Consider the following 6318-nt stretch of genomic DNA (forward strand, 5'->3'; position numbering starts at 1 on the left):
ATATCGACAAAAGGAAAAAAAGTAGAAAGGAGAGAAGAGAGCAAAAAAAATTTATATTTTTTCTTGAGGTATAATCCACAGTTGATGTTGCAAACATAGTTGGACAAATTTGTGGTTTTTGTATTTTTGGTGATCATGTGATACACCTACCTGATTATAAATGTACTTTTTGTAATTCTAATGTAAAACTTTCCTTTGTTGCTGATTTTGTATACTATATTATTTGTTAGGACCCCACTCCTTGAAATTATCAAAGACATATTCTTACAAACTTTACGTATTCCAATTCATTATAACTTTGAGATGGTTAGAGTAAAAAGAAAAATAATCTAATATTCATGAAGTTGAAATCACCACGAATCAAATTCATTTGAAATCATCAGACCAAATTAGTGCATTGAGGAGTCAGAAAAAAGAAAACGTTAACATTTCGAAAGGAGATTGTAATTGGAAGAAGTCAAACCAATCATTGCAGATTAAGATATGGGTTGCCTTTTAACTCTTGAAGATTTAAATCAAGTTCCCATTTGTTATTTAATTTAGTTTTTAAACAACACACTAACAATTCTGGTTTGCTGATACCAAAGGCTGATATTGAACTAACAAGTGTTGATTTTTAAAAAAATTCTTTTTCAGACACACTTTTGTTGTAATTTGTTTTATCTTTGTTTTTAAATAGCAATGTACTGAAAAATTCTGACTTGTTGATACCAAAGATCGATATACAACTGAAAAGCGTTGATTTTTTTTTTTTTTTTTTTTTTTTTACTGTTTCTATTTTATGAAAAAAAATATTGAATTTCAAGTAAAACAAATGGTACCTACGTAATTGTCATATTAGAAATAGTAATATATCTAAAAATTACAGAAAACGAGAAAGGAAATAATTATAGTTTGGGGATTGACCAGAGCCATGTGGAGTTAGTGTTAATCCAAAATCCGGGAAGAAAAAGAGTTACCTGATCAGCTAGCCTGAGTGATGGCCTCTGATTGGACAAGCCAGAAAAGAAATTGACTGCTACAACCAATCATCAATGCTACTATAAAACACTTTCAAAATCTCAACCACAAAATGTCATTGAAGCTGATGCTACAGGTGCTCATCTTATTTCATTAAAATAAAATGTAAATAAAATTAAAAATTATCCCCCTCACACACACACTATCAACATAATGAGGTAAAAAAAAAAAATACACTGTGATAACATCTTTAAAGATTGAAAGAACAGCTAATTATTCTTTTATTACAAGACAACAGAAAAACAAATTATCATTTGATTCAAATTGATTGATAAATCATAATTTTAATTTGAACATTTCTCGAAAACCTATTGGCTCAAAACGAAAACGAAACTAAAAATATACTTAGAAAACTGGATTGTTTTCTTGTCAAAATATTAAAAAATAATATTGACATTTAACCTTAAATTCTTTCTTATATATGTCCAGGTATTTTTGGGTGCAGGTTTTGTCATCAGTCCATGATATACTTTCCAGGAAGGGGGTGAGGTCGCTTGAGATTTCAGTCTAATTGATGTTTCTTCCACTGGCTGCTGTGGATTCTGTCTCAGATGAGCTCATGCCCTACTCGTTTTGTGATCTTTTGTGTTCTGGAGCATTAAGCCTGGTGATATTAGCTTAAGATCATGGCATCGGCATAGGTGGTTATTCATTCTTGCCTGTTTTTGCTGCAGATTTTTTTTTTATACATTTCCATTTTTATATTATTTTTGGTCCGTATCAAATTGATTTTTAAAATTTTTTTTTGCTTGAAGTTTAAGTTAATGCAATTTGCAAAACCTAAAAAAGTGCTTTTCCTTGAATGTGTCTAACTAATAATTCTACATTTAAGTAACAAGTGCATCTCCTCCACTTAAAACTTTTCTAATGTTAGATACAAATGACAAAGCTCCCCTTCCACTCTTAAAACCCTTTAACTTTACCACTAATCTTAAGAGTTCAAAGCCTCCCCCAACATAAACCTTCTTAAAAATAGCACAACGATAAAAAAATAGGCTGTTCCTACTAAAAGAAAAACAGGGTTTATCTGGCATAGAAAAAAAAAATAATTAGTTAATTACCCCAAAACCCTAGAATGGCCCAGAGACGGTGGATTATCTTAGATTAAATTTGTGAAATTAATCCTTCATTTTAAATTTGAAAATAATTTTTTTTTTTTTTTTGTTACTGTCACACATAACTATCACTAACCTGAAGTTAAAGTGGCAAATTCTCATCTCCCATAACTCTTAAAAAAACATTGTCTATGAAAGAAAAAAAGCACATGATCTTAAAGAGGGAAACATGTAAGGCACAAAAAGCCATAACTTGCTTTTAAAAATGTTTTAACGATTCTAAGATCATTAAGCTCTTTCTATTAATAATTTTATGTGTATTGTTACTTTATTCCAAACTGATGATTGAATATAGTTTAATTTGTGCTCAATTTTGCATTAAATAATAATCTGTAACTGTGCATCGGACAGATACCATAATGGTTAGTTTGCTGCACCTCATAACAAAAGTCCATACTAAATTTCAGCCAGATTGGCCCAGTAGTTTTTGAGAAAAAGAACGGCAGGCTAAGAGAAATAAAAATTTTTTATGAATCTATCAGATCAAACATTTAACAAAACTTGGATCTTATGCTTCAGATCTTTTTTTTTTAGATAAGCATTGAAAATTTCTATTATTTGGACTACTGTTTTCATCTTGGGTATTATTCCCCACAATGTTTTGGTTGATGTAAAGGATTACTTAATATTTCTACATGGTCATGGCTGACAGATCGAGATTAATCTACTCCTCCTCCTCCTCATATGCATTAAATATGTTCAAGAAAAAAATCTGTACAGATTTTTCAGAGTTTGTCACAATGCACCTGAAGGTCAAGGGTTACAAATTTGTTTTTAAATATTGTATTGAGAAGACAATTAAAGAGAGATGGGTATAATTATCAAATAAAGTATATACCTGTCAACTAATAATACTTTAAAATATTTTATATTTACAGAGTAATAATTCATTTAACCTAAAGTTATCTCCCTTGCCAAGAGAGATTTTAAAGCACGAGTTATGTGCCCATGACTTGACTAGCTCACAACAGAATAAGATTCAAATGGGCGCTTACTGAAATTCGCTTAGTGACACATAATTAAAACCTTATTCCATAGTAAATCTCCCAGTTTAAATTATTTCATAAATCATTTGTTACTCGTCCAGAATTCCTCCTATATTAAAAATAAAGATAACTCTGGATGAACATACTTTTGTGATGGAAAAAAATAGCATACACCAAATCATGTGAATTGATCAAGTAGTTTTATTTTTAAATAAGAAAATCACATTTTATGGCAAAACTACAAGAGACAATCTCGTGACACCATCTTAAAAACAGTATAAAGGAAGAAGGGACATAACTCCAAATAATTTAAATTTGTGAGACGTAAAAGTTATTCTCCACAAGGCATTGGAAAAACTCAAATTGGCTTGAAAAGGATTTTCTTTAAAAAAATAAAACTGTGATCAATTTATGTAATTTTTGGTGCATGATATTGTCTTTCCGTCATAGATATGTATATCATAAAGATTTTTCTTTATTTTTGCTTACAAATATAGAGGGAAATCTATACAAGGACCTGATCCATCTATATATATATATATATATATATATATATATATATATAAAAGCGAAAATGTGTGCGTGTATGTATGTTCGTGAAAGGCTTTTTTCTGGTTCGTTCTTCGTCGGCTCGCTTCTTAAAACATTTTATATCACGTCTAAAATATAAAATATAATATCTATGAGTTAACAATGGAGGTCGCCTGTCTATTTAATTTGCTCGACTTTGAAACGTTAAATATCCCACATTTTCGGATCGCCACGTGTTGCTTTAATTTTTCGGTATAATAAAAGTGAAACTCGATTCAGTGGGCCAGTGGTTTCTAGAAAGCGATGTAACGTTTGGTCAATGTCGGCTTATCACCGTCATATCAGAAGACTGCTTTCATTTCGAGACACTCCCCAAATAAACGGGGGAGCTGATTTTCCTCAAAGTGGTGTAAAAACAAACAAACCGACTTATTGACCTCATTAAAAACTGTCCCGCAGAAAATGTTAACTGCTGAATAGCTATTGCTTACGTCGCCATAATGCTTGCACAAAATGTTAACTCTACGACTTCCACTTGACATCATTAAGTGTGGGTACCTGTCAATTCTCTTCTTACTTAAATAAATTCAAACGTCTTTCAGTAACTCATTCTTGCTGGCCGAGCGGTTAATGTGTCATGTTTTTTTTTTCCACATTTTATTTTCCAACTTCGCATCAGGGCTTTGAGTTCGATCCTACCCCCCCCCTGTTTCTTTTTGATTTAAGAGCACACACACCTCGAAACACCCGGGCAATGCTGGGTACCCCCCCCCCCCGCTAGTATATATATAAAAGCGAAAATGTGTGTATGTATCTTTGCTTTTTTTGCATGTCTACAAAAGGCTTTTTTGGCCGGGATTCTCGGTTGGCTCACTCCTTCTTAAAACTTTTTATATGCTGTCTAAATAATAATATCTACAACTAAGGAACTCTGGTCGCAGCTATCTTTAATTTACCCGACTTTTACAAGCTATTTTCCAGATATTTTTTGATCACCGCATAGCGGGGAAAACAGAAACTGGCTTCCAGCGCAAAAATAGGTCAAACATCACGCGACTTAACATTCTCGCACCTGTTAATTTCGCTTTATAAATGTCAACTTAACACACTTATCAATTCATCTATTCCTGTGGTTGAGATGGTTAGGTTGCAGGGTTTTTTTCCCCCATTTCCTTTCCACCTCCGCGTCAAAGGTTCGGGGTTCAATCCTACCTTTTTACTAAAACTTTTTTTTTCTTTTACACCTCCAAACACCCGGCCAACTTTTTTTTTTTTTTTTTTTCAAAACAGGGTTGTTTTGATCTAACCCCCCCCCCCAACACACACACTTACCTCCAAACACCCGGGCAACGCTAGTATCTATATATATAAAACTGTGTATGTATGTAAATATGTTCGCTTTTTGTGTATGTCTGAGAAAGGCTTTTTTCCGCTGGATTCTCGAGGCCGTCATTCATTTTTAAAACCTTTTATATCACGTCTAAATGATAATATCTATGACTTAACAACAGTGGTCGCCTCTCTATTGAATTTGCCAGACTTTGAACTGTTAATTATTCGACATTTTCAGATCGGCACATGTTGCATTCGTTTTTCGGTATAAAAAAAAAAGCAAAACTAGATTAAAAAAAAATTACTCGGCCATGGCCAGCGGTCTCTAGAAAGCGATGTAACGTTTGGTCAATGTCGGCTTCGTCATATCAGACGGCTGCTTTCATTTCTAGACGAGACACTCCCCCTAATAAACAGGCAGCTGGTTTTCCCCAAAGTTAGGTAAAAACAAACGGGATTATTGACCTCATTAAAAACTGTCCCGCAGAAAATGTTAACTGCTGAATAGCTATTGCTTACGATCGGCGTAAGTGCATTAAGCTTTTTCGTATTAAAAAAAAAAAAAAAGCCAACAGACTCGCGGTAAATAAAACGCTGTCCCGCACTCAAAGTTCACGTCATTAACTCGTCACAAATGGGCACCTGCCAGGTCGCACGTGTTTTTTTCCCACACTTTACCATTTTCCAACTGCGTGTAAAAGCTTTGTTTTTTTGTTTTTTTTAAAACAACCAACGATTTTTCTTTTCATTTACCCCAAAACACACACACCTACAAACACCCGGGCAATGCCAGGTACCCCTCGCTAGTGTATATATATATATATATATATATAAAAGCGAAAATATGTGTTTGCGCATTTTTTCTGTATGTTCGGCAAAGGCTTTTTTCCGGATGCTTCTCAGCTTGCTCGCACATTCTTATAACTTTTTATATGCTACCAAGATAACACTTATGAAATGACGTCGTAAAAGTCTTTTATTTCAGTGACTTATTTTTCTGCTACTGCTGCTGAGGTGTGATATTTGACCTAGAAAACCACCTGGGTTTTTAAACGCTTATTTTCGACTCTTTCCAAGTCCCTGCCTTCGTGGCGTCATGCTATGTCATCAGAATATTAACCTCAAGGCGCTTCAGGTTTGAGCCTAACCTCCCTCCGAAAACCTTTTCGTTGTTTTTTTTTTTTTTTGTTCGTTTTTTTTTAATATTTAATCTGGGCAATTTGTTTTCGAGCCTAACTTCCTACCAAAACTTTTTTTTTCTTTTTTGATCTACCCCCCCCCCCCACACACACCTACAAACACCGGGTACCCCTGCTAGTCATCTATAATATAAA

Source organism: Euprymna scolopes, chromosome 35, assembly GCF_053919585.1.
Source record: "Euprymna scolopes isolate OS-2025 chromosome 35, ASM5391958v1, whole genome shotgun sequence".
Taxonomy (NCBI): Eukaryota; Metazoa; Mollusca; class Cephalopoda; order Sepiida; family Sepiolidae; genus Euprymna; species Euprymna scolopes.